The following is a 13,015-nucleotide window of genomic DNA, read 5'->3' on the forward strand; positions in this document are numbered from 1 at the left end:
CACAATGTAAGTATCACAGTATAAAGGCTTTGCTAACATTTTCAATACAACTTTGGAGTTAACTAAAATTTAGTTGTATTTTTAATGGATTTTTTTTTCTCTAATGACTCATGATAGTACCAAATTCAGGTCAAAATGATATAAAAGTAGCAAGGCATTTCAAAAACTAAGAGGTCATTTCTTGAGTAAAATGTTGACAAAACTTACAAGGTGTATTTCAAACTGTGTAGTTTATGGCATCTACGCTTTTGATAAAATGTAGGTCCTTTTTTTGTATTTGTATTAGAAGAGTCATTTTCATTTAGAAGTGTGTGTGTGTGTGTGTGTGTGTGTGTGTGTGTGTGTGCGTGTGCATGAGAGAGAGAGAGAGTGAGTGTATGTTTGGGGGAGTGGATTTTTAAAAAAATTTTTATTAGAGTATAGTTGATTTATAATGTTGTCTTATTTTCAGGTGTACAGCAAAGTGAATCAGTTATATGTATACATATACCCACTCTTTTTTAGATCCTTTTCCCATATAGCCATTACAGAGTAGTGAGTGGAGTTCCCTGTGCTATACAGTAGGTCCTCATTAATTATCTATTTTATATATATTAGTGGGGAGTGGATTTTAATGGGCAGAATGGTTGTTGTCTAGACCCAGGTTTTCATATGCTTTTGCCAGATGTACTTGAAGCTCTTCATGTAGTTGATATGCATGGTTGACATAATAATATTGGTTCATCCCCTTTGCTGTGCTGTCTCTTAAGTTACAGTCCTAAGCCTGTCAAATTACAGTCCTAGGCCTTTCTCCCCGATGTCCTCAGGCTTTATCAGGAGGCCAGTAGACATGGCTGCCTTTCCTTCCTTTCTCTCTTCAGTTTCTTGCCACATTGTTTTCTGTCCCACAACACTGACCACCCACCCAATCCAAGAGCCCTCCTCTCCCACTCACTCTTGCCTCTCTGTGGTCTCTGGCACAGGTCACTCTTTTCTTTCCAGCTCTAGAGTAGAACCTGAACCTCTCTTGGTTTGTCCTGCTTCCCTGACCTGCTCCATCTTGTCCTTCGTCACACGGACGCTTCCCATTCCTAACGACCCCAGTGTGGGCCTCTGCCGGCTTTTCTTCATCTCACCGTGTGCTTCCTCTCGGTGATCTGGTATTATTGCTGTTGTTCTCATGATTTCAGCAGTTATCTTTTAATGTATTGGCTTCCACGTCTATCTCTACTCTGGACTTTTCACTTGAAGTCCACCTGAGTTCTTTCTGCCTTCCCGTTGGATACGTCCCTGTGGGTGTCATGTGTGCACATGAGATTCAGCAGCCCAACTGAACACCTTGTTCCTTATTCCCACGCCTTGGCCATCTTTCTCCTGTATCTTTTTCTCTTTTATTGCCATCACTATCCTGTTTGCTCAGACTTGAAATCTTGGTACCATTCTCATATTTGTAGCTTCTTTCCATTTCTACTGACCTGACCCTGTTATTTCAGACACCCAAGCTCCTGCCCACCTGTTGTAGCAGCCTCTGACTCAGATCCATTATTTGCATTGGTGGAAAAATTTGATTTTGAGCCACTCAGGTGAAGTCCAAACACAAATTAATGTTGAATCTAAACCATACTAATATAATAGACAAAAAATTGTTTTTCAGTCTCTCCATTTTGAAGAAATGAGCATAATGTAGTAATATGAGTTAAATTTTAATTTAATATTGCTGGCACATGAAAATCTTTACACATAATACTTAGGAATTAGCTTGTGCATAATGAAGTATGGCCCATGTCTATGGAAAATTGTGGTATTTGAACAAACCAAAGTCTAAAATAGGTAATTCATTGTTCCATTTTTATTTTCCTAAAGAAATATCAGTTGGTACCATGTGTTGTGTTGACTTTATTTTTGGTCAGTATGTGGTTCATGAGTTGGTTAGTTGCTATTTAAATGTTAGGAGACCTGAATTCTACTTGAAGCTGGAATCCTGAGTGCCTGTCTCACTGTGTCACTTTGGAAAATAAATTCAATCTCCTTGGGATTGTCTACCTCCCGTTTTTAAATTTGATGATGTGGAATAAGAGCACATAAGTCTTTATAGATTTGATTCTGTGAAGTAGAATTTTACCCAGTGGGTGGGTAAAGTTAAAATTGTAAAATTAAGGTCTTTCTCCCTTCCCCTTGAATATTTCCTTCTTTGCCCATCTTGTATCCACTGAAGGTAGTTTTATATGACTAAAGATAACTTTAGGTTTCCAGTTTATGATATCTAGCGTAGCTTTTTAGCTTGGATGCCCAGCTCATCATGTTATATCCTTCTTAAGTTTAAGAACTAACCATCATCAGCCTACAGAACCTGAGGATAATAGAGCAAGTCTCCAGTTCCTTCCATCTGTGGGACTTTGTGTGATTGCTTCGCCCTTGTTTCTCCTGGGGCTGTTGCTATGAGGTTGACGATGGGAACACATGGCAGGCAGAGTTGGGTGACCAAGTCAGAAGAAAGGTGGAGCACAGAATTTTGCAACTGTTTGGTCAAAATTAAAAAGACTTGTGCCTTAGGCTGTTGCAGAAAATCCAGAGACCTGGCCTACATTTTAGGTTCATAGTTCTTGGAAGGTGATAATTGAAAGACAGAGGGAAGATAGTTAGTTACGGTCAGCGTAGGGCTCTCCTAAGGCCAGACAGGCGATGTGGTCATTAGCCTGCGGGATAAACTCCAGCATCTTGTTCTCATCACGGCAGGGAGGAATGAGTGGAGAGTGGGGAAGAGTGTAGCGGGGCAGGAGCTGACCTTGCAAACTCTGACTAATGTTCCGGCATCTTGGAAATTTGCCGAGCTAGGGAGGTTCTTGTTCAGACTCTTCCACTCACTGGCTGAGACATCCTGGCAAGGAGTTATTTGTACCACAGGAATAGTATCTATCTTAATATTTATGAGGATTTAATGAGCTGATGTATGGATCTCTAGAACTTACTCATCTTACACAACTGAAACCTTATGAATTTTGAATAGCACCTCCCCATTTCTCCCTTCACTAACTCCTGGCAGTCACCATTACCCTCTGCTTCTACGAGCCTGACTGTTTTAGGTGCCTCATATAAGTGCAGCTGTGCAGTGTCTGTCCTTCTGTGACTGGCCTGTTTCACAGAGCATAATGTCTTCTGGGTTCATCCATGTTGTCATATACGGTAGGATTTCCTTCCTTTCAAAGGCCGAATAATATTCCGTTATATGGGTATACCACATTTTCTTTTCTTGCTCATCTGTCAAGGACATTTAGGTTGTTTTCATATCTTGGCTATTGTGAATAATGATGCAATGAACATGGGAGTGCAGGTACCTCTTTGAGATCCTGATTTCAATTCTTTTTGATAAATACCCAGAAGTGGAATTGCTGGATCATATGGTAGTTCCATTTTTGTTTTTTGAGGAATCTTCATACTGTTTTCCATAGTAACTGAATCATTTTACATTCCTACCACCTGTGTATGCAGGTTCAGATATCTCCATATCCTCACCAACATTTATCTCTTGTCTTTTGTTTTTTTTAAACATCTTTGTTGGAGTATAATTGTTTTACAATGGTGTGTTAGTTTCTGCTTTATAACACAGTGAATCAGCTATACGTGTACATATATCCCCATATCTCCTCCCTCCTCCGTCTCCCTCCCACTCTCCCTATCCCACCCCTCTAGGTGGTCACAGAGCACAGAGTTGATCTCCCTGTGCTATGTGGCTGCTTCCCACTATCTATTTTACATTTGGTAGTGTGTATTAGTCCATGCCACTCTCTCACTTTGTCCCAGCTTACTCTTCCCCCTCCTCAAGTCCTCAAGTCCATTCTCTACGTCTGCGTCATTATTCCTGTCCTGCCCCTAGGTTTTTCATAACCATTTTTTTTTTTTTTTAGATTCCATCTATATGTGTTAGCATATGGTATTTGTTTTTCTCTTTCTGACTTCACTCTGTAGGACAGACTCTAGGTCCATCCACCTCACTACAAATAACTCAATTTCCTTTCTTTTTATGGCTGAGTAATATTCCATTGTATATATGTGCCACATCTTCCTTATCCATTCATCTGTCGATGGACACTTAGGTTGCTTCCATGTCCTGACTATTGTAAATAGAGCTGCAGTGAACACTGTGGTACATGACTCTTTTTGAATTATGGTTTTCACAGGGTATATGCCCAGTAGTGGGATTGCTGGGTTGAATGGTAGTTCTAGTTTTAGTTTGTTAAGGAACCTCCATATTGTTCTCCATAGTGACTATCTCTTGTCTTTTTGATAATAGCCATTTTGACAGATCTGTGGTGATATCTTGTGGTTTTAAGTTGCACTTCCCTAATGACTAATGATGTTGAACACCTTTTTCATGCACCTGTTGGCCGTTTGTATGTCTTCTTTGGAGAAATGTCTATTCAAGTCCTTTGCCCATGTTCTAATATTGTTTTTTTGCTATTGAGTTGTAGGAGTTCCTTATCTATTTTAGATATTAACTCCTTTTCAGAAGTATGGTTTATAAATATTTTCTCCCATTCCATAAATGTCCTTTTCATCTTATTGCTTATTTCCTTTACTATGTTGAAGCTCTTTAGTTTGATGTAGTCCCACTTGTCTATTTTTGCTTTTGTTGCCTGTACGTTTACTGTAATATCCAAGAATAAAATATACCAATGTAAGACACATACTCTAGGGGGAAAAATAGACTGCCAGTTATATTATGACACACGGCTTTCTCCTCACTTAACACGTGGCTGTTGCTTTACAAGAAACTATAGAATTGGGGGTATTCTTCCAACGAGAAATATTTGCTTCCCTGGTAACAATGTCATGCCCCTTTGCTATTTCCATGCCTTCCTGTGTATACAGTCACTTTTGGTTTGAATCGTGTATCATACCATAATCATTTTGAAGACATTATAAATGGCAATTACACTCAAAACACGTAGTTCCAATATGGCACACACCTCAACCGAAGGGTCAACAAATGGGAACAGCTGACCTCTAGAGGCAGTGGTGGCTGTGTCACAGCTGCACGCTAGAGGACAGCCATGGGAGGATGCCATCAATTACAGTGCACCTCCCAATTTTCAAAAATTTAAAATGTGAAGAAAAGTGTGCTTTTCTTATTCTCAGCTTTTTTGTGAAAATAAATAATTAGTTTCAAGCTTTCTTTAAGTGGTGACATAAGCTCTTGAGAAAAGGGGGCTTGTGGGACTTCCCTGGTGGCGCAGTGGTTAAGAATCCGCCTGCCAATGCAGGGGACATGGGTTCGAGCTCTGGTCTGGGAAGATCCCACATGCCGTGGAGCAACTAAGCCTGTGCACCACAACTACTGAGCCTGCGCTCTAGAGCCCGAGAGCCACAGCTGTTGAGCCCGTGTGCCACAACTACTGAAGCCCAAGCACCTAGGGCCCGTGCTCCGCAACAAGAGAAGCCACCGCAATGAGAAGCCCTTACACCGCAACGAAGACCCAATGCAGCCAAAAATAAATACATTAATTAATTTAAAAAAAAAAGAAAAGGGGGCTTGTGGGTATATCTATGTTTCCTGAGTGCCTGGCACAGGGCTTTGCACTTAGTAAATGCTTAATAGACAAATTAAAATTTAAAAATGTATATGCATGGGCAATATTTTATTATAACCATCAAACTTGCTAAGAGACTGGAACATAGTTATTCCAACCATTAAAAAGAAAGAATAGTTATATAACGTGGTGGAAGTGCTAATTACCACACAATGGCAATCATATTACAGTAAATAAACGTATCAGGTTAACATGTTATACACCTTAGATTTACACAATGTTATATGTCAAATATATTTCAATGAGAAAAAAAAGAAATGTGTATGTGATTCTTCTCTCTTCTAGAGGAATTCTTGTCTTTTCAAAAATATTATTCATCATGGAATTTCTTTAAATAGCATTTTAAAATTTGATTTAATTTGACAAAATCAGATTCACACATAATTTTTCAGTAACACATCAGATGTGTAATGTAAGATACATCTGTGGTCTTTCTCTGGCTATGGAAAGGAAGAGCGGTTTGAGGATCAGAAGGAGGAACAAGCAAGAGATTAAGTTTATGCTCTGGCTGACTTTAGCATTGGTCTTCTGTTACTTGTCTGTGCAGTCTGGTTTTTTTCTTAAAGAGAAACAGTTAAGTCCAGGGGTTTTATGGCAGCTGACTAGAGATCAGAAGACATAGGCTTCTGCATGGAGAAAGGTCTGCTACCCAATAGGAGACCCAGTGATTTCTGATTTTCTAGGTTCTTTGATTTTCCAGGTCTTGGCTGATCCAGAAATCAGAGGGTAGTGAGGGTGTGGCCACGGCTTGCTAAGAGTAGCTTCAAAGGTGGATGGGATAAAAAATGCAAAGAATGAGGCCAGGCTCTTGCTTTGATATTTCTGAGCCAGTGATTGGAGTCTCCTCCTCAAGGGCTGGGAGGTAAGTCACCCCTTCTTGATTCTTCCACCTAACAGGCAGCCACAGGTCTTCCTCTGCCCCTCTGTGGGAGATTGTCTAACGAGTCTGTGCTGCAAAGCTCCTTCCCAGGTTCCTTTGTCAGGATGGCACAAGGCAGCCTTCCTTGCGAGTCACATGACACAAGAGCCAGTGGGACACCACTGCTGGGACATTGACATGTGCCCTGTGGTCACTGCTGTCTGGGGGCCCAGATGGGATGGGGAGGCAGGCAGGAATCTGTGCTTCTGCTTCCTTTGTAAGAGTATCCATTATTTCTCCTTAGTACTCTCTGTATGTCACAAGCGCTCTTGGTGGTTTAGTCTCTTGATTATGAATTAGAGCCCTGTTCTACTCTGGACCCTGGGTGCAGGTCACCTAGGGGTTTGGCTTCCCTTCCAACACTCTCTTCCCTGTTTTTTCAGCAACTTTCAAGGTGACTCTTCAAGGAGCTCTCTGTACTCGAGGTCTATTATTTTTCTTAGTTCTTTCCACTCATTGACTCTTAAATATACTTTAGTCAGGCGTCCTCCTCCACCACTCTACTGACGTGCTCTTGTCAAGATTAACAGTCACCTCCAAAAGCCAGTGTCATCCCTTAGTCCTGTAAGCAGCATTTGACACAGTTGCTTGAATGACTTGCTTCCCCAGAAATACTATTTTTGATCAAACTCAACTGGTCTTCTTCCTGCCTCACTGGCTGCTGCTTCTCAGTCTCCTTTGTTAATTTTCTCATCTTCTTGACCTTTCAGTGTTGGAGTACCCTGAGGCCTAGTCCTTGACCTTTTCTTTGTCTTTGAATACCCACTGCCTTGGTGTTCTCATCCAGTCGAATGACTAAGTACCATATATATGCTGACACCCACATTTTAATCTCCACCCTGGGCCTCTCCCCAGAACTCAGTTTTTTAACTGCTTGTTCAAAGCCCCCACCTGTACATGTAATAGGCAAGATATTGCCCTCTCTGTCCCCACCTGATTCTTCACACAGCAAATGGCACCTCCAGCCTCCCATTGGTTCAGGCCAAAATCTTAGAGTCATGCTTGACCCTGTTTTCTTTTATATCTCACCCAATCCACTCCAGCAACAAACCCTGTCTACTCTCCTCTCTAAATATATTTAAAATCCAATGACTTCTTAGCACATTCACTGCTATCGGCAGATTCAACGTGCTGCATCTCTAATCTGGGTTATTGCAGGAGCCCCATAGCTAGTCCCTTGTTTTCTGCTCCTTTTCCCTTTTATTCAGTTCTCAACAATTTTTTTTTTTTTTTTTTTTTTTGGTGGTACGCGGGCCTCTCACTGCTGTGGCTTTTCCCGCCACGGAGCACAGGCTCTGGACGCGCAGGCTCAGCGGCCATGGCTCACGGGCCCAGCCGCTCCGCGGCATGTGGGATCTTCCCGGACCGGGGCACGAACCCGTGTCCCCTGCATCAGCAGGCGGACTCTCAACCACTGCACCACCAGGGAAGCCCTTCAACAACTCTTGAAGGAATATGTTCAAACCTAACTCAAATCATGTGTCATACCTCCTCTTTGAACTGTCCAACGTGTCCCATCTTACTCAGAAGAGCCGAAGCCCTTACTCAGGGCCTGCAAGGCCTTATACAGGGTGCTGGCCCCCTTCCCCTCAGGCTGCAGCTCTTGCTTTTCTTCCCCTGCTCGTTCACCTGCTTTGCTATGCTTCAGGCATGCCAGGCACACTCCCACCTTAGGGCCTTTGCCTGAGTCCTTCCTTTCCCTTTAACTCTCTACCCTTCATATCTTATGCCCCTGCCCCCACCTCGTCAGCTCTTGATTCAGATAATTCACCTTCTCACTGAGATCTTCCTTGAGCACCCCATCTTAAACATGTAACTCTTCCCTCAGCCAACATTCCCTATCCCCCTCCCATGTTTTATTTTTTCCCACAGAATGTATCATGTCTAACAATTTATATCTTTTGTCTGTTCATTTTATCTTTGTTTTCTACCCCACTCTACTATAAAATTGCATGAGGATTGGGATTTTCCTCAGCTTTCCTCACTGATGTGTGAATGGTGCTCATCAGATAGAGCCTCTGATGTTTGTTGAATGAATTGATGTGAATAAATATGAACAAATAAATACATTGGGCTGGTGTCTTAGTCAGCTCAGGCAGCTATAACAAAATACCATAGACTGTGTGGCTTAAACAACAGACATTTATTTCTCAAAGTTCTAGAGGCTGGGAAGTCCAAGATCGTGGGCCAGCAGATTCAGTTCCTGGTGAGAGTTTTCCTCCTGGCTTGCAGCTGGCCAGCTTTTTGCTGTGTCATCACATGGTGGGGAGAGAGTGGGGGGAGACAGAGAGAGGAAGAGAGAGAGGGGGAGAGACACACAGACACAGAGGGAGGGAGGGAGAGAGGGAGCACAAGAGGGTGCAAGCTCTGGTCTCTCTTCCTGTTCTTACAAGGACACTAATCCCATCGTGGGTGGGGGGCACCCTCATGACCTCATATAACCCTAATTACCACCCCAAAGACACCATCACCTTGGGGGTTAGGGCTTCAACATAGGGATTTGCCGGGGGGCACAACAATCAATCCATAACAGGTAGAGTGCATTAGGTCAAGCCCAGATGAGTCAGGGCTGAGAGGAAGGTAAGTGCAGGGTTGAGAGCAGTGTGTTCTGATGAGAACAGAGGATCCCTGAAGAAGAGGGGTGAGTGCAAAGTGTGCGGATCTTAACTTGGGGTCTTATTGGGTGCTCTCTGGATGGCCTTGACTAAGTATTTAAATTTTCTTTTGTATGAAGTGGGAACCCTTTTGAGGAGGGAGATGCTCATTGTTTTGGAAGATAGATGAAGACAGAGCTTTCGTCTTTGAGGTCGATCTGGAATGATGAGCGGTGATTCAGGCAGAGAGAGGCGAGAGTGGTCAAGGGGTTCAGTATGCTGCTGTTAGTTCTGCTGGGTGGGATCCAGGCTCTTCAGCCCACTCTGCCTCCTTTATATGCCTTCCTAGGCCGTCCTCTTTCTCACTTACATGGCTGACAGTGTGGCTTCTCAGAAGCTTCTTGTCTTTATGAAACAATAAACTTCATAATCTTTCACACTCGACAAGATTCTTAGAGGGCAGCCACTTAGGCTGAAATCATTTGGGTTTTAATACGTAGGGTTGGGAATGATACTGTGAGAAATATTTTTATGTGATTTATGACTTCTAGATGTGAGCATAGATAAAACCCTAAAATATTTGTAAACATCATCATCTTAAAAGCATTTGACTCTTTGGACTGATCGGTTAGTGTGGGTGGGGAAGAAATATTGTTCATTTACAGATAACAGAGTAGATAAACTCCCAGCACATTTCTCAAAACTAGTTATGTGAGAGGAGAATTCTATTCCAGGACTGTTGCTTACTCTCATTAAGTCACTTCGTATCTGATGAACTATTAATATATTATTTCCTGCTTTTTAGTTAACTAAGGTCACTGATGGTTCTGAATTTTGCTAGGTTATTTCCTAGGAAACCAGTTCAGTGTGACAGCTTTGGTTATCATGTATCTTGGATGTTTTAAATGAGTAGATTTTCCCCTGATTGTGAAATAACACATGGTTATTGAAAAGAAATTGGAAAATGAAACTGATAATTTTGCTATGCTGTGATAGCGTGTTAATATTTTTTGGTAGATTTCTGATAGATAAAACAAAAACGACAATATCATTTAGCTTCTGTTAATCTTTGTCCCTTTACATTATATAACGAACATTTTTATGATTCGTTATATATTCTTCAAAACATAATTTTAAAGGATATGAAGGATGTCTTTCCCACATAACACGAGTTCAGGCATTTTGCTTTTATGGAAGAAGACTTGTAACTGCTCTCAAGCTATTTTAGAGGCTCTTATCCTGTGCTCTAGTGTCTGGGTGTGATAAAAAAGACAGTCCCTGTCCTTGAAGGACATGAAATCTATGGCCTTACTTGATGATACAAGGAAGTTTCTTGCCAGTATAGAAATACATTGAAATGCTGGCTGTAATAAAGGCTTGCTGCCCTGAACCAGGCTCTGCTGCACCCCACACCTGAGGGATGTGCCCCACAGTGCCTCCCAAAGGGACCTCAGTGCACCTGGCACCTGACTCTTGTTGCTGCCATTAGTACCTCTCCCTTCCTGCCACACACCCTCTCTCCAAAGTCCCACCCAAACCCATTGCTTTTATGCTTAGCACCACCCATGACACTCATATCCCCACCGAAATGTCTCTGGCGCCCCAGGAGAGCTCAGGACATCATGAAGAAAAGTAAGTCTTTCTCTGAAAGATGCTGTAGACTTGGGTTACTGCGGATCAAGTGAGCTCCAAGATGTTCTTTTGATGTTTGTACTTTCTCAGCTTTTTTTTTTTTTTTTTTTTTTTTTGCCAGATACTTATTTTGCATTGCTTTGTTGTTGTTTGGTGAAAGAACAGACTTCTAATTTTAAAACCCAAGGTAAAGAAATGGTAGAAACAGAAGCATAAGATCAAGTGATGGGTTAAAATGCCAGCGCTCTGATCCTTCATGTAATTCTCCCTTTGATTGTTCTCACTTGAAAGAATGCCTTTTCCTTCCCATTGTCGAGCACTACCTGCTGTCAGTCGGAGAGGGAGGAAGTTGAACAACTTGTCAAAGCCTTTCTGAGCTGCCTTCATATGGTTCGCAGAAACAGAGCTGGGTTTTCATTTCTTCTTTCATTCAACAGGAGTCCCTTTCATGTTTGCAAATTGAAAACGCGTGTTTTTCAGTGTGGAGTGAGGCTGTGTGTGCCCTCTGGCACACCTGTTTCTCATTTCCTGACTTGAAAGCATAACCCATCAAAAGGAGCAGAAAAACAATTTCTTTCTGACACGCTGCTTCGTGTTCCTTACTGGACCGAAGGCCTTCGTGGCTTTGCCATCTTCATTCGCTCTGTAGAAGGTTCTTGTTAGAGGCAGAGTTCTCTCAATACCAGCAGCGCCTTTTATAGCACAGGGCTGTTTGGGGTATTATTTTGTTGTGGTGGTGGTGGTATTTTTGCAGCTCAGGAGATTTACTTGAAATAAGATTTATTTTTAAAAATACACAGAAAGGTCTTAAAATTTTTTAAATATTAAATTTAGCTGGGCAGTATATGTTGGAAGTGTCTGTGTAAGCTGATAAGTGAACTGATTGGCTGGGAATAGGGCTTGGTGAAGCATACGAATGTTTAAATTCCAGTACACTGTTTAACATAAATCATATATTTCCAACGCATTACTTCAGATTTGTGTGTACTTTAAAGTCCTGCCAGCTTAAATGACTGTGAGGCACAATATGTTGACTTTGAGTTTTGTAAATTGATAATTTGTTGCTATGAAGGTTGTACATGGTATAACTCATCACTTTCTGAAGGTACATAGTATGTCTGATGTTGCAAGCTGTTATGAAAAAACGATACTCAGGGAATTCAGGCCTTCGGCTCTCAGATGCTTGAAGCTGGACCTTTGGTTCCTCTTAAGGTTTCCCTGGATATTTTCAGTGTAAGGCACATGGGTGTTTACACCCAAACTTTGGTTTAGGCTTTCTATTTCTGAGAGTTATTTGGGATAATAATCTCAATGATGTATCTTCAGAAACAGTTTCTCAGGTTCTTTTTTTTTAAACACCCATTCTTTTCACGTTTAGTATGTATGAATCACCTGTTAAAATGCAGATTATGATCCAGTGGGTCTGGGAGTCTGCATTTTTCATAAGCTCCCGAGTGATGCCAGTGCTGCAGGTCCATACATCATACTTTAAGTAGCAAGACACCATTTTGATGGGTGAAGTGGTGCAGTCCCCACCTGTGCCTTGCCTATAACACTCACCCCATACAATTTACCAGTCTCTTCTCTCATCGTGTTCTGGTGGATCTAAAGCTAAGGAGATCTGGTGTATATTCTTGACCCTAGGTATCCCTGAGAGCTTTAACAGATAGTTAACGAGTGACCTATGGGCTAGCATGGATAGAGACCACTGAGTCAGGATTATGGTGCTGGCAGGAATGATGTTAGCTTTCCTGACTCATCTGGGATACACCTAACCCTGATACAAATTAACCAAGTTCGTGTTGCAAACAGAAGTGGAGAAAACAACCTGCTAACTCTAAAATGTACTGATAGACGGGTTAGAAAGGCAGAATGCCGAATCAAATGTGTTTTATTTTAACCAGCTCTGTCCATGGTGGCTGGTTAATTTGGGCCAAAAGATTTATTGTTGAATCATGGAGAAAAAGTGGAGACACTGAAGTGTAAAATGTAGAAGGAGTCAGTTTGCATTTTTATTAGCTTGTTATTGAATACATGTCATGGTTCTCATTAGTGAATCACAGCATGATTGAGCCCATAGTATAACACGTCATGACCAAAGGATACCTTACATTTTTATTTTCAGAATGTTTTGTTCATATCATGAAAAAGTACATTTACTTGTTTCTTGTATTTGTCTTTGTCTTTGAGAAAAAAAATTTTTTAACAAGCATTGGCTAGTAGAAAACATGGATAGTCATTTAAAAAAATATGAGTTAGACAGGAAAGAATTAGAGAGTTCTTTAAAATTCCAGAGTTGTTAT

At 41.5% G+C, this 13,015-nt stretch overlaps 1 protein-coding gene across 1 annotated transcript in view; it reads left to right on the forward strand.

Moving 5' to 3' along the window:
* The window catches only part of TASP1 (taspase 1), a 297,011-nt gene that overhangs the window by 162,718 nt on the left and 121,278 nt on the right, over positions 1-13,015 (forward strand). The gene's annotated exons all lie outside the window — the stretch shown is intronic.

The sequence above is a fragment of the Hyperoodon ampullatus genome (assembly GCF_949752795.1).
Source record: "Hyperoodon ampullatus genome assembly, chromosome: 14".
NCBI lineage: Eukaryota > Metazoa > Chordata > Mammalia > Artiodactyla > Ziphiidae > Hyperoodon > Hyperoodon ampullatus.